Raw genomic sequence first — 17,498 nt, 5'->3', positions numbered from 1 at the left:
CTTTTGGAGAAGCCTGTATTTACAAGAAAGTGAGTGGGAGCTCTGTAGCATTTCTGATATTATATGTAGATGACATATTATTAATTGGAAATGATATAGAATTTCTGGATAGCATAAAGGGATACTTGAATAAAAGTTTTTCAATGAAAGACCTCGGTGAAGCTGCTTACATATTGGGCATCAAGATCTATAGAGACAGATCACGACGCTTAATAGGACTTTCACAAAGCACATACCTTGATAAAATTTTGAAAAAAGTTCAAAATGGATCAGGCAAAGAAAGGGTTCTTGCCCGTACTACAAGGTGTGAAGTTGAGTCAAACTCAATGCCCGACCACAGCAGAAGATAGAGAGAAAATGAAAGATGTTCCCTATGCTTCAGCCATAGGCTCTATCATGTATGCAATGCTATGTACCAGACCTGACGTATGCTTAGCAATAAGCTTGGCAGGAAGGTACCAAAGTAATCCAGGAGTGGATCACTGGACAGCGGTCAAGAACATCCTGAAATACCTGAAAAGGACTAAGGATATGTTTCTCGTATATGGAGGTGACAAAGAGCTAGTCGTAAATGGTTACGTTGATGCAAGCTTTGACACTGATCCGGACGATTCTAAATCGCAAACCGGATACGTGTTTTTATTAAACGGTGGAGCTGTAAGTTGGTGCAGTTCTAAACAAAGCATCGTGGCGGGATCTACATGTGAAGTAGAGTACATAGCTGCTTCGGAAGCAGCAAATGAAGGAGTCTGGATGAAGGAGTTCATTTCTGATCTAGGTGTCATACCTAGTGCATCGGGACCAATGAAAATCTTCTGTGACAATACTGGTGCAATTGCCTTGGCAAAGGAATCCAGATTTCACAAGAGGACCAAGCACATCAATAGACGCTTCAATTCCATTCGGGACCAAGTCCAAGTGGGAGACATAGAGATTTGCAAGATACATACAGATCTGAATGTTGCAGACCCGTTGACTAAGCCACTCTCACGAGCAAAACATGATCAGCACCAAGACTCCATGGGTGTTAGAATCATTACTATGTAATCTAGATTATTGACTCTAGTGCAAGTGGGAGACTGAAGGAAATATGCCCTAGAGGCAATAATAAAGTTATTATTTATTTCCTCATATCATGATAAATGTTTATTATTCATGCTAGAATTGTATTAACCGGAAACATGATACATGTGTGAATACATAGACAAACATATAGTCACTAGTATGCCTCTACTTGACTAGCTCATTAATCAAAGATGGTTATGTTTCCTAACCATAGACATGTGTTGTCATTTGATTAATCGGATCACATCATTAGAAGAATGATGTGATTGACATGACCCATTCCGTTAGCCTAGCACTTGATCGTTTAGTATATTGCTATTGCTTTCTTCATGACATATACATGTTCCTATAACTATGAGAAATATGCAACTCCCATTTACTGGAGGAACACTTTGGGTACTACCAAACGTCACAACGTAACTGGGTGATTATAAAGAAGTACTACAGGTGTCTCCGAAGGTACATGTTGAGTTGGCGTATTTCGAGATTAGGTTTTGTCACTCCGATTGTCGGAGAGGTATCTCTGGGCCCTCTCGGTAATGCACATCATTATAAGCCTTGCAAGCAATGTGACCAAATGAGTTGGTTACGGGATGATGCATTACGGAACGAGTAAAGAGACTTGCCGGTAACGAGATTGAACTAGGTATTGGATACCGACGATCAAATCTCGGGCAAGTAACATACCGATGACAAAGGGAACAACGTATGTTGTTATGCGGTTTGACCGATAAAGATCTTCGTAGAATATGTAGGAACCAATATGGGCATCCAGGTTCCGCTATTAGTTATTGACCGAGAATAGTTCTAGGTCATGTCTACATAGTTCTCAAACCCGTAGGGTCTGCACGCTTAACGTTACGATGACAGTTTTATTATGAGTTTATAAGTTTTGATGTACCGAAGTTTGTTCGAAGTCCTGGAGGTGATCACAGACGTAACAAGGAGTCTCGAAATGGTCGAGACATAAAGATTGATATATTGGAAGCCTATATTTGGACATCGGAATTGTTCCGGGTGAAATCGGCATTTTACCGGAGCACCGGGAGGTTACCGGAACCCCCCGGGGGGTTATTGGGCCTACATGGGCCTCGAGGGAGAAGAGGGAAGGAGGCAGGAGGGGGTCGCGCGCCCCTCCCCTTCCTAGTCCGAATAGGACAAGGGAAGGGGGGCGGCGCCCCCCTTTCCTTCCCCTCTTCCTCCTCTTTCCCCCCTTCTTCTATTCCAACTAGGAAAGAAGGGAGTCCTACTCCCGGTGGGAGTAGGACTCCCCCCTTGGCGCGCCCTCCTTGGCCGGCCGCCTCCTCCCCCCTGGCTCCTTTATATACGGGGGCGGGGGGCACCCCATAGACACACAAGTTGATCTACGGATCGTTCCTTAGCCGTGTGCGGTGCCCCCCTCCACCATATTCCACCTCGGTCATATCGTCGCGGAGTTTAGGCGAAGCCCTACGCCGGTAGAACATCATCATCGTCACCACGCCGTCGTGCTGATGGAACTCATCCCCGAAGCTTTGCTGGATCGAAGCCCGGGGATCGTCATCGAGCTGAAGGTGTGCTGAACTCGGAGGTGTCGTACGTTCGGTGCTTGGATCGGTCGGATCGTGAAGACGTACGACTACATCAACCAGGTTGTGCTAACGCTTCTGCTTACGGTCTACGAGGGTACGTGGACAACACTCTCCCCTCTCGTTGCTATGCCATCACCATGATCTTGCGTGTGCGTAGGAATTTTTTTGAAATTACTACGTTCCCCAACAGAAATATAATAATAACTAATTTATTATTGCCTCTAGGGCATATTTCCAACAGTCTCCCACTTGCACTAGAGTCAATAATCTAGTTCACATCGCCATGTGATTAACACTCACAGGTCACATTGCCATGTGACCAACATCCAAAGAGTTTACTAGTGTCTAAACTAGTTCACATCATCATGTGATTAAGACTCAATGAGTTCTGGGGTTTGATCATGTTTTGCTTGTGAGAGAGGTTTTAGTCAACGGGTCTGCAACATTCAGATCCGTATGTACTTCGCAAATCTCTAGGTCATATTGTAAGTGCTGCTTCCACTCTCCACTTGGAGCTATTCCAAATGGTTGCTCCACTATATGTATCCGGTTTGCTACTCAGAGTCATTCGGATAGGTGTTAAAGCTTGCATCGTCGTAACCCTTTACGCCGAACTCTTTATCACCTCCATAATCGAGAAACCTGTCCTTATTTACTCCAAGGACAATTTTGACCGCTGTCCAATGATCCGTTCCTGGATCATTCTTGTACCCCTTGACTGACTCATGGCAAGGCACACTTCCGGTGCGGTACACAGCATAGCATACTACAGAGCCTATGTCTAAAGCATAGGGGACGACCTTCGTCCTTTCTCTCTTCTGCCGCAGTCGAGCTTTAACTCTTAACTTCATACCTTACTACTCAGGCAAGAACTCCTTCTTTGACTGATCCATCTTGAACACCTTCAAGATCATGCCAAGGTATGTGCTCATTTGAAAGTATTATTAAGCATTTTGATCTATCTTATAGATCTTGATGCTTATTGTTCAAGTAGCCTAATCTAGGTTTTCTATTGAAAAACACCTTTCAAATAACCCTATGCTTTCCAGAAATTCTACATCATTTCTGATCAACAATATGTCAACAACATATACTCATTAGAAATGTATAGTGCTCCCACTCACTTCTTTGGAAATACAAGTTTCTCATGAACTTTGTATAAACCCAAAGTCTTTGATCATCTCATCAAAGCGCACATTCCAACTCCGAGATGCTTACTCCAGTCCTTAGAAGGATCGCTGGAGCCAGCATACCTTTTAGCATCCTTAGGATCGACAAAACTTTTCTGATTGTATCACATACAACCTTTCCTTACGAAAACTGGTAAGGAAACTCGTCTTGACATCCATCTGCCAGATTTCATAAATGCAGCTAATGCTAACACGATTCCGACGGACTTAAGCATCGCTACGGATGAGAAAATCTCATCGTAGTCAACTCCTTGAACTTGTGAAAAACTCTTCGCCACAAGTCGAGCTTCATAGACGGTGACATTACCTCCACATCCGTCTTCTTCTTAAAGATCCATTTATCTCAATGGCTTGCCGATCATCGGGCAAGTCCACCAAAGTCCATGCTTTTTTCTGATACATGGATCCTATCTCGGATTTCATGGCTTCTAACCATTTGTCGGAATTTGGGCCCACCATCGCTTCTCCATAGCTCGTAGGTTCATTGTTGTCTAGCAACATGACCTTCAAGACAGGATTATTGTACCACTCTGAAGTAGTACGCATCCTTGTCACCCTATGAGGTACGGTAGTGACTTGATCCAAAACTTCATGATCACTATCATAAGCTTCTACTTCAATTGGTGTAGGCGCCACAGGAACAACTTCATGTGCCCTGCTACACACTTGTTGAAGTGACGGTTCAATAACCTCATCAAGTCTCCACCATCCTCCCACTCAATTCTTTCGAGACAAACCTTTCCTCGAGAAAGGACCCGATTCAAGAAACAATCCCTATTGCTTTCGGATCTGAATTAGGAGGTATACCCAAATGTTTTGGGTGTCCTATGAAGATGCATTTTATCCGCTTTGGGTTCGAGCTTATCAAGCTGAAACTTTTTCACATAAGCGTCGCAGCCCCAAACTTTTAAGAAACGACAGCTTAGGTTTCTCTAAACCATAGTTTAAACAGTGTCGTCTCAACGGAGTTACGTGGTGCCCTATTAAAGTGAGTGCGGTTGTCTCTAATGCCTAACCCATGAATGATAGTGGTAATTCGATAAGAGACATCATGGTACGCACCATATCCAATAGGGTGCAACTATGATGTTCGGACACACCATCACACTATGGTGTTCCAGGCGGTATTAATTGTGAGACAATTTCCACAATGTCTTAATTGCGTGCCAAAGCTCGTAACTCAGATACTCAATTCTATGATCATATCATAGACATTTTATCCTCTTGTCACAATGATCTTCAACTTCACTCTGAAATTACTTGAACTATTCAATAATTCAGACTTGTGTTTCATCAAGTAAATATACTCAACATCTACTCAAATCATCTGTGAAGTAAGAACATAACGATATTCACTGCATGCCTCAGCACTCATTGGACTGCACACATCAAAATGTGTTACTTCCAACAAGTTGCTATCTTGTTCCATCTCACTGAAACGAGGCTTTTCAGTCATCTTACCCATGTGGTATGACTTGCATATCTCAAGTCATTCAAAATCAAGTGAGTCTAAACGATCCATTTTCATGGAGTTTCTTTATGCGTATACACCAATAGACATGGTTCGCATGTCTCAAACTTTTCAAAAACGAGTGAGTCCAAAGATCCATCAACATGGAGCTTCTTCATGCGTTTTACCCCAATATGACTTACGTGGCAGTGCCACAAGTAAGTGGTACTATCATTACTATCTTATATCTTTTGGCATGAAAATGTGTATCACTACGATCGAGATTCAATAAACCATTCCTATTAGGTACAATACCATTGAAGGTATTATTCAAATAAACAGAGTAACCATTATTCTCCTTAAATGAATAACCGTATTGCGATAGACATAATCCAATCATGTCTATGCTCAACGCAAACACGAAATGACAATTATTCAGGTTTAATACTAATCTTGATGGTAGAGGGAGCATGCGATGTTTGACCACATCGAACTTGGAAACACTTCCAACACATATCGTCAGCTCACCTTTAGCTAGTCTCCGTTTATTCCGTTGCTCTTTTATTTCGAGTTACTAACACTTAGCAACCGAACCGGTATCTTAACACCCAGGTGCTACTAGGAGTACTAGTAAAGTACACATTAACATAATGTATATCCAATATACTTCTATCGACCTTGCCAGCCTTCTCATCTACCAAGTATCTAGGGTAATGCTGCTCCAGTGGCTGTTCCCCTTATTACAGAAGCACTTAGTCTCGGGTTTGGGTTCAACCTTGGGTTTCTTCAGCAGAGCAGCAGCTGATTTGACGTTTCATGAAGTATCCCTTCTTGCCCTTGACCTTCTTGAAACTAGTGGTTTCACCAACCATCAACAATTGATGCTCCTTCTTGATTTCTACTTTCGTAGTGTCAAACATCGCGAATACCTCAAGGATCATCATATCTATCCCTGATATGTTATAGTTCATCATGAAGCTCTAGCAGCTTGGCTACAATGACTTTGGAGAAACATCACTATCTCATCTGGAAGATCAACTCCCACTCGATTCAAGTGATTGTTGCACTCAGACAATCTGAGCACAAGCTCAACGATCGAGCTTTTCTCCCTTAGTTTGTAGGCTAAGAAAATCGTCGGAGGTCTCATACCTCTTGACGTGGGCACGAGCCTGAAATCCCAATTTCAGCCCTCGAAACATCTCATATGTTCCGCGATGTTTCAAAAACGTCTTTGGTGCCTCTACTCTAAACCATTTAACTGAACTATCACGTAGTTGTCAAAACGTGTATGTCCGATGTGAGCTTTCTACTGATCGGTGCATTAAGGACATAAGCTTTCTACTGATCCCATAATCGCTACTGTCAACTTTCAACTATTTTTTCTCTAGGAACATATCTAAAACAGTAGAACTAAAGCGCGAGCTATGACATGATTTGCAAAGGGTTTTTGACTATGTTTAGGATAATTAAGTTCATCTTATGAACTCCCACTCAGATAGATATCCCTCTAGTCATCTAAGTGATTACATGATCCGAGTCAACTAGGCCGTGTCCAATCATCACATGAGACGGACTAGTCATCATCGGTGAACATCTTCATGTTGATCGTATCTACTATACGAATCATGCTCGACCTTTCGGTCTCTTGTGTTCCGAGGCCATGTCTGTACATGCTAGGCTCGTCAAGTCAACCTAAGTGTTTCGTGTGTGTAAATCTGGCTTACACCCGTTGTATGTGAACGTAAGAATCTATCACGCCCGATCATCACGTGGTGCTTCAAAACGACGAACTTTCGCAACGGTGCACAGTAAGGGGGAACACTTTCTTGAAATTTTAATGAGGGATCATCTTATTTACTACCGTCGTTCTAAGCAAATAAGATGCATAAACATGATAAACATCACATGCAATCAAAAAGTGACATGATATGGCCAATATCATTTTGCTCCTTTTGATCTCCATCTTCGGGGCTCCATGATCATCATCGTCACCGGCATGACACCATGATCTCCATCATCATGATCTCCATCATCGTGTCTCCATGAAGTTGTCTCGCCAACTTATTACTTCTACTACTATGGCTACCGGTTAGCAATAAAGTAAAGTAATTACATGGCATTGTTCAATGACACGCAGGTCATACAATAAATAAAGACAACTCCTATGGCTCCTGCCGGTTGTCATACTCATCGACATGCAAGTCGTGATTCCTATTACAAGAACATGATCAATCTCATACATCACATATCATTCATCACATTCTTCTTGGCCATATCACATCACATAGCATACCCTGCAAAAACAAGTTAGACGTCCTCTAATTGTTGTTTGCATGTTTTACATGGCTGCTATGGGTTTCTAGCAAGAACATTTCTTACCTACGCAAGACCACAACGTGATATGCCAATTGCTATTTACCCTTCATAAGGACCCTTTTCATCGAATCCGTTCCTACTAAAGTGGGAGAGACTGGCACCCGCTAGCCACCTTATGCACCAAGTGCATGTCAGTCGGTGGAACCTGTCTCACGTAAGTGTACGTGTAAGGTCGGTCCGGGCCGCTTCATCCCACAATACCGTCGAAACAAGATTGGACTAGTAACGGTAAGCATATTGAACAAAATCAACACCCACAACTACTTTGTGTTCTACTCGTGCAAAGAATCTACGCAATAGACCTAGCTCATGATGCCACTGTTGGGGAACGTAGGAGAAATTCAAAATTTTCCTACGAATCACCAAGATCTATCTATGGAGAAACCAGCAACGAGGGAAAGGAGAGTGCATCTACATACCCTTGTAGATCGCTAAGCGGAAGCGTTCAAGAGAACGGGGTTGAAGGAGTCGTACTCGGCGTGATCCAAATCACCGGAGATCCTAGTGCCGAACGGACGGCACCTCCGCGTTCAACACACGTACAACCTGGTGATGTCTCCCATGCCTTGATCCAGCAAGGAGAGAGGGAGAGGTTGAGGAAGACTCTGTCCAGCAGCAGCACAATGGCGTGGTGGTGGTGGAGGAGCGTGGTGATCCACCAGGGCTTCGCCAAGCACCGCGGGAGAGGAGAAGGGAGAGAGGTAGGGCTGCGCTAGGGAGAGGTCAAAACTCATGTGTTGGCAGCCCTCAAGACCTCAACTATATATAGGGGAGAGGGAGGGGGGTGCGCCCCCTCTAGGGTTTCCACCCCAAGGGGTGCGGAAGCCCCAATCCCATCTAAGGGTGGCGGCCAAGGGGGGGAGAGGGGAAACTTGCCCCCCAAGTTAGGTGGAAGCACCCCCTCCCCAAACCCTAGGCGCCTTGGGCCCTTGTGGGGGGGCGCACCAGCCCACCTGGGGCTGGTCCCCTCCCACACATGGCCCATGCAGCCCTCCGGGGCCGGTGGCCCCACTTGGTGGACCCCCGGGACCCTCCCGGTGGTCCCGGTACGTTACCGATAAAACCCGAAACTTTTCCGGTGACCAAAACAGGACTTCCCATATATAAATCTTTACCTCCGGACCATTCCGGAACTCCTCGTGATGTCCGGGATCTCATCCGGGACTCCGAACAACATTCGGTAACCACATACAAACTTCCTTTATAACCCTAGCATCATCGAACCTTAAGTGTGTAGACCCTACGGGTTCGGGAACCATGCAGACATGACCGAGACATTCTCCGGTCAATAACTAACAACGGGATCTGGATACCCATGTTGGCTCCCACATGTTCCACGATGATCTCATCGGATGAACCACGATGTCAAGGACTCAATCGATCCCGTATACAATTCCCTTTGTCTAGTGGTATTGTACTTGCCCGAGGTTCGATCGTCGGTATACCGATACCTTGTTCAATCTCGTTACCGGCAAGTCTCTTTACTCGTTCCATAACACATCATCCCGTGATCAACTCTTTGATCACATTGTGCACATTATGATGATGTCTTACCGAGTGGGCCCAGAGATACCTCTGCGTCACACGGAGTAACAAATCCCAGTCTCGATTCGTGCCAACCCAACAGACACTTTCGGAGATACCTGTAGTGCACCTTTATAGCCACCCAGTTACGTTGGGACGTTTGGTACACCCAAAGCATTCCTACGGTATCCGGGAGTTGCACAATCTCATGGTCTAAGGAAAAGATACTTGACATTTAGAAAAGCTTTAGCATTCGAACTACACGATCTTGCGCTAGGCTTAGGATTGGGTATTGTCCATCACATCATTCTTCTAATGATATGATCCCGTTATCAATGACATCCAATGTCGATGGTCAGGAAACCGTAACCATCTGTTGATCAACGAGCTAGTCAACTAGAGGCTTACTAGGGACATGGTGTTGTCTATGTACCCACACATGTATCTGAGTTTCCTATCAATACAATTATAGCATGGATAATAAACGATTATCATGAACAAGGAAATATAATAATAACTAATTTATTATTGCCTCTAGGGCATATTTCCAACAGCACGTCCGTCGCTACATGGTTGCATTGGAGGGCAGGTTCGACAATACCTGGCAGGTTCTTCAGGGATCTCACTGGAGCTATGATCCTGTGATGGTTCCTTATCTTTGGGTGTCCATCGCCCACGATGATACCCGTCGGGCGCTACGGTTCTAGCTGTATTATTGATGCTATATGTATGATAGTATTCGAGGTGTATTAGTGATAATATTTGACGATGTACGGACACAAAAGATAATGTACTTTTGCTTATAATTGAATGAATGCTAATTTGAATACTACTTTATTTTATGATTTGGTTTTGCTTATTGAATGCTCATATTGGAAAAGTACTCCTACTTTGAATGCTAAAATTGGAGAGCACTATGCAGAAATCTAGGAGCCCCCTCCATCATCCACGCCGTCGTGGGGGTAGCTTCTCCTTCATTCCCGTGTGCTAGACAATTCGGTGTAATAATGCACTCGGGAATGAAAGGAGGAGCTACGTACCATCACCGATAGTCAACCCGTGATTAATAATAATGATCTAATTTAGGTTTTTTAGTACATATATTTAATTGTACATGTTTAATATTTGAATTATGAACATAGGCCGGAAATGTCGTACTCGGACGATGAAAGCCTCCCGGGGGAGTGCGACTGGTGCCACGACGACCGAGGTATGTGCGACAGGTTCATTGAGCTGGACGAAGATCGGTGCTTCAGCATTAAGCTCGAGGAGACTGCTACCTCTTGAGCACTGCGTTGGATTTCCCCGAAGAGGAGAGGATGATGCAGCAAAGTAGCGTAAGTATTTCCCTCAGTTTTTGAGAACCAAGGTATCAATCCAGTAGGAGACCACGCAGAAGTCCCTCGTACCTACACAAAACGATAGCTCCTTGCAACCAACGCGATTAGGGGTTTTCAATCCCTTCACGGTCACTTACGAGAGTGAGATCTGATAGAGATGATAAATAATATTTTTTGGTATTTTTGGTATATAGATGCAAAGCAAAAAGTAAAAGGCAAAGTAAAAACAAAGCAAGTAATAAAGTAATGGAGATTGATATGATGAGAATAGACCCGGGGGCCATAGGTTTCACTAGTGGCTTCTCTCAAGAGCATAGATTTTCTACGGTGGGTGAACAAATTACTGTTGAGCAATTGACAGAATTGAGCATAGTTATGAGCATATCTAGGTAATGATCATGTATATAGGCATCACGTCCGAGACAAGTAGATCGAAATGATTCTGCATCTACTACTATTACTCCACTCATCCACTGCTATCCAGCATGCATCTAGAGTATTAAGTTAAAAACAGAGTAACGCCTTAAGCAAGATGACATGATGTAGAGGGATAAATTCATGCAATATGATAAAAAACCCATCTTGTTATCCTCGATGGCAACAATACAATACGTGCCTTGTGATAACCCGCAAGTATACGGGATAGTTGTAGCCTCTTTCAATAAGTAAGAGTTTCGAACCCAACGAGGAGCTAAAGGTAGAACAAATACTCTCTCAAGTCCTATCTGCCACTGATACGACTCTACACACGCTTGACGTTCGCTTCACCTAGAACAAGTATGAAACTAGAAGTACTTTGTAGGTGTTGTTGGATAGGTTTGCAAGAAAGTAAAGAACACGTAAATAAAAGCTAGGGGCTGTTTAGATAAAGATGCAATAAAGTAAATATAGCAAGTGCGGGAAAGTGGTGGTAGGAGTTGTGGAATTGTCCCTAAGCAATTGACTATGTTACTAGACCGGTAATCGCTATTGCAATTCCATTTGAGGGAGAGGCATAAGCTAACATACTTTCTCTACTTGGATCATATGCACTTATGATTGGAACTCTAACAAGCATCCGCAACTACTAAAGATTCATTAAGGTAAAACCCAACCATAGCATTAAACATCAAGTCCCCTTTTACCCCATACGCAAACAACCTACTTACTCTGTCACTCACGCCACCCACCATAAGCAAATCATAAACATATTGCAAACCCTACAGCGGGAATCCCTCACGCTTGCGCGACACGGAGGGCACAATAGTATAGCACCAATAAAACATGCAACTCAAACCAATCATAGCAATTCATCAATCACCGATAGGACAACGAAAATCTACTCAGACATCATAGGATGGCGACACATCATTGGAAAATAATATGAAGCATAAAGCACCATGTTCAAGTAGAGGGTACAGCGGGTTGCGGGAGAGTGGACCGCTGAATATAGAAGGGGGAAGGTGATGGAGATGTTGGTGAAGATGACGGTGGTGTCGATGTAGATCGTGGTGATGATGATGGCCTCCGGCGGTGTTCTGGCGCCATCGGAAGCAAGGGGGAGAGAGCCCCCCTTCTTCTTCTTCTTCCTTGACCTTCTCCCTAGATGGGAGAAGGGTTTCCCCTTTGGTCCTTGGCTCCCATGTCTTGGGAGGGGCGAGAGCCCCTCCAAGATTGGATCTATCTCTCTGTTTCTGCGTTCTGTTCTGACTTTGTTTCACCGTTTCGTGTATATATGGAGATCCTGTAACTCCGATTGGCCTGAAACCTTCGCCGTGATTTTTTTCCAAATACTAGCTTTCTTGCGGCAAAAGAAGAGCGTCAACTGCCTTACGGTGGGCTCACGAGGGTAGGGGGCGCGCCCAGGGGGGCAGGCACGCCCCCCTGCCTCGTGACCACCTCGGGCACTGGTTTGCGTTGATTTTTCTTCCGGAATTTTCCATATTTTCCAAAAATAAGCTCCGACCATTTTTATCCTGTTTGGACTCTGTTTGATATGGATATTCTACGAAACATAAAACATGCAACAGACAGGAACTGGCACTGGGCACTGGATCAATAAGTTAGTCCCAAAAATAATATAAAAAGTTGCCAAAAAGTATATGAAAGTGAATAATGTTGGCATGGAACAATAAAAAATTATAGATACGACAGAGACGTATCAGCATCCCCAAGCTTAATTCCTGCTCGTCCTCGAGTAGGTAAATGATAAAAAAGAATAATTTTTGATGTGGAATGCTACCTAGCATAATCTTGGTCATATGTCTAATCATGTCATGAATATTAAGATACGAGTGATTCGAAGCAATAGTCTATCATTTGACATAAAACAATAATACTTCGAGTGTACCAATAAAGCAATCATGTCTTTTCAAAACAACAAGACAAAAGCAAGCTTATCCCTACAAAATCATACAGTTTGGCCATGCTTCATTTTCGTCACACAAAATGCCCCCAGCATGCACAACCCTGATGACAAGCCGAGCAATTGGTTCATACTTTTTAACGCGCTTCAGCTTTTTCAACCCTCACGCAATACATGAGCGCAAGCCATGGATATAGCACCATAGGTGGAATAGAATATAATGATGGAGGTTATGTGGAGAAGACAAAAAAGGAGAAAGTCTCACATCGACGCGGCTAATCAACGGGCTATGGAGATGCCCATCAATTGATGTCAATGCGAGGAGTAGGGATTGCCATGCAACGGATGCACTAAGAGCTATAAGTGTATGAAATCTCAACAAAACAAACTAAGTGGGTGTGCATCCAACTTGCTTGCTCATGAAGACCTAGGGCATTTGAGGAAGCCCATCGTTGGAATATACAAGCCAAGTTCTATAATGAAAATTCCCACTAGTATATGAAAGTGACAACATAGGAGACAATCTATATGAAGAACGTGGTGCTACTTTGAAGCACAAGATATGAGACTTACTACATGAAGAACATGGTGCTACTTTGAAGCACAAGTGTGGGAAAAGAGATAGTAACATTGCCCCTTTTTATTTATTTTCTTTTTTTGCTGGGCTTCTTTGGCCCCCTTTTTTTATTTAGGCTTCTTTGGCCTTTCCCTTTTTTTCTTTTCTTTTCTTTTTTTTCATGGGGCAATGCTCTATAATGATGATCATCACACTTTTATTTACTTACAACTCAACATTACAACTCGATACTAGAACAAATATATGACTCTATATGAATGCTTCCGGCGGTGTACCAGGATGTGCAATGATCTAGCGTAGCAATGACATCAAAAACGGACAAGCCATGAAAACATCATGCTAGCTATCTTACGATCATGCAAAGCAATATGACAATGAATGCTCAAGTCATGAATATGATGATGATGGAAGTTGCATGGCAATATATCTCGGAATGGCTATGGAAATGCCATGATAGGTAGGTATGGTGGCTGTTTTGAGGAAGATATAATGAGGCTTATGTGTGATAGAGCGTATCCTATCACGGGGTTTGGATGCACCGGCGAAATTTGCACCAACTCTCGAGGTGAGAAAGGGCAATGCATGGTACAGAAGAGGCTAGCAATGATGGAAAGGTAAAAGTGCGTATAATCCATGGACTCACATTAGTCATAAACAACTCATATACTTATTGCAAAAGTTTATTTGCCCTCGAAGAAAAGTACTACTACGCATGCCCCTAGGGGGATAGATTGGTAGGAAAAGACCATGCTCGTCCCCGACCGCCACTCATAAGGAAGACAATCGAAGAAACACCCCATGCTTCAAATTTGTCACACAACGGTTACCATACGTGCATGCTACGGGACTTGCAAACCTCAACACAAGTGTCTCTACAATCCACAACCACCCACTAGCATAACTCTAATATCACCATATTTATATCGCAAAACTATTGCAAGGAATCAAACATATCATATTCAGTGATCTACAAGTTTATGTAGGATTTTATGACTAACCATGTGAATGACCAATTCCTGTCATCTCTCTAAATAGATATAAGTGAAGCAAGAGAGTTTAATTGTTTCTACAAAAGATATGCCCACGCTCTAACAAATATAAGTGAAGCAAAAGAGCATTCTACAAATGGCGGTTTTCTATGTAAAAAGAAACAGGCAATCCAACTTCAAATGATATAAGTGAAGCACATGAAGCATTCTATAAAGCCACACTCAAAAGATTTAAGTGAAGTGCAATGAGCATTATATAAATCAACCAAGGACTATCTCATACCAGCATGGTGCATAAAACAAAAATAAAAACCTAATTTCAAAAGACGCTCCAGGACTTGCACATAATGCATGAACGAAACGAATCTGAAACATACCGATACTTGTTGAAGAAAGAGGGGATGCCTCCCCAGCATCCCCAAGCTTATACGCTTGAGTCTCCTTGAATATTTACTTGGGGTGCCTTGGGCATCCCCAAGCTTGAGCTCTTGCCTCTCTTCCTTCTTCTCACATCGAAACATCCTCGATTAGACACTACATCCACACAAAACTTCAACAGAAAACTCAGTAAGATCCGTTAGTATAATAAAGCAAATCACCACTCTAAGTACTGTAGAAAACCAATTCATATTTTGTTTTTGCACTGTGTATACTGTAATATAACTTTTTTATGGCTTAATCCACTGATATAAATTGATAGATTCATCAAAACAAGCAAACTATGCATCAAAAAACAGAATCTGTCAAAAACAGAACAGTCTGTAGCAATCTGAACATCCACCATACTTATGGTACCCCAAAAATTCTACCAAAATTAGGAAAAATAAACAAGTTGTATAGCAAGACAGTGCAAAAGGAAACAGAACCAATTGACGTTCCAGTTAAAATGTAAAATTGCGCACTATAGCCAAAGTTTCTGTCCCGCACCGTGCAAACCAACAAGCATTATAAACATCCTAAAGGCAAACCTTGGAACATTATTTTTATAATACAATGGAATTGTACAAGGGGATAATTATTTTTATTGAAAGGTTTCTGTAATTAAGATTCACAAAGTTCCCATGGGCATGAACAAAGTTCAAGGACGTCCCCCACTTTCACAATGCTAGTCTCTCTAACTTTCACTTCTCTTTTTGAAAAGTTTTGGGTTCCCCTCTTTATTTTTGTTGTTTTTAAACTATATGAAAGAATTCAACATAAATAAATGACTCTATAAAACTTCCGGGTTGTCTCCCTGGCAGCGCTTTCTTTAAAGCCATTAAGCTAGGCATATAGTGCTCAAGTAGTGAATCCACCCGGATCCCAAGGTATATCAAAGCCAATTTTAATTAACAATAATTTGTAATTTAGCAGTGAGCACAAAGCAACATAAATCATGCAACAACGAAGTCCAATGCATCGGCATGCCATAAAAGAACAATTCATGCACACATAGTAAAGTCCAATGCATAGTATAAACAGTTTTCTTGCAATTTTATCGTGTGGGAAACATAGAGAGGTGGAGATATAGTTCCTCTCTCATAATAATTGCAAGTAGGAGCAGCAAGCAGATGCATATTATATTCATCAAAATCATCATGTGTAGTAGTAAAAGGCAACCCATCAATATAATCCTTAATAAGTGCAAGCTTCTCCGATATAGTGTAGTCGTGAGAATTAAAAAAGATAATAGGACTATCATGCGTGGGTGCAATAGCAACAATTTCATGTTTAACATAAGGAACTATAGCAAGTTCATCTCCATAAGCATAATTCATATTGTCATCTTGGCCACAAGCATAGCAAGCATCATCAAAAAGGGATATTTCAAGAGAATTAATGGGATCATAATAGTCATCATAGCAATCATCATTCGGTAAGCACGAAGGGGAATTAAAAAGTGTATGAGTTGAAGAGTTACTCTCATTGGAAGGTGGGCACGGGTGATCAATCCGCTCTTCGTCCTTTTGTTCTTCGCTCTCCTCATCATCTTTTTCATCCAATGAGCTCACAGTTTCATCAATTTCTTCTTTCATAGCTTCCTGCAAAATATTAGTCTCTTCTTGGACAACGTTGACTTTCTTCATAAAAGTATTAATATAGTAATCGTGTTCATAATTTTCATAGCAATATCCAAGTATACCAAGATTTTTCGGCCTATAACCATCATCATCAAAAGCTTCATACTTTTGAAACAAAGCTTCAATATCATAGGCAACCTTAAAAGCAACAAATTCTTATATTTGTTCCACATCATAGTAATCATATATACCATTAGCATAAGAAGCTACTGTTTCATTATCGTTAAATTTGCATGAAAGGGGGGGGGGGGTGGAGCCTCCATCCTAGAGCAACAAGTAATATCATATCTCAAGCATAGATTCCAGGCATACCAACGCAAGATAATAAATTGATCCCATAATAGTTTCCCTTTTTGTGTCGAGCGATAATCCCTAAAGTATTCATGTTGATCCAACGTGTCTCCCATTATAAAGTTGAATGGGGTTTTCTCACGATTATCAAAGTAGTACATAATATCTCTCACATAATGAGAATCGGGGGTTTTAGGAGTTACCCCATCTACATGAGTAGTAAGTATGTAACGCCCCGGATACAACTTTCCATATTCGTAACTCCAACTCTTGCCTTTTTTGGAGATGCGATATGATATTCCCTTCATGGTTGGGTTTTTGTCTTTTTTTTGCATTTTGTTCATGTCATGCATCTCATCTCATAGCATCATGCGCATTGCATCTTTGTTTTCAAAAAAATTGCATCCGCTCGTAGTTGCCGCTTCTTCCGTGTCTCGGTTGACCTTCTCTCAGATCAACCGGACCGCTCTCTTCTCTCTCTTTTCTGAGCTCATCAAACCCCTTGCCTTCGTTGACCGTTCTGAGACCAACCAGTTTTTTCGAGTACCTCTCATCTGGCCGATTAATCTTTCTCCACAACCACGACCCCTCGTGCGTGTCCGAAACTGCCCCGAACCCGAACCGCACGGTCACGACCGATGGGTCCGGTCATCCCCAAACATCCCTCTAATATCTTCGATTCTTTGTTGGACTCCCCTAAGCCATTTATTCTCAACCGCTC

The sequence above is a fragment of the Triticum dicoccoides genome, chromosome 6B, assembly GCF_002162155.2.
Source record: "Triticum dicoccoides isolate Atlit2015 ecotype Zavitan chromosome 6B, WEW_v2.0, whole genome shotgun sequence".
Classification (NCBI taxonomy): domain Eukaryota; kingdom Viridiplantae; phylum Streptophyta; class Magnoliopsida; order Poales; family Poaceae; genus Triticum; species Triticum dicoccoides.
This window is presented reverse-complemented; position numbering follows the sequence as displayed.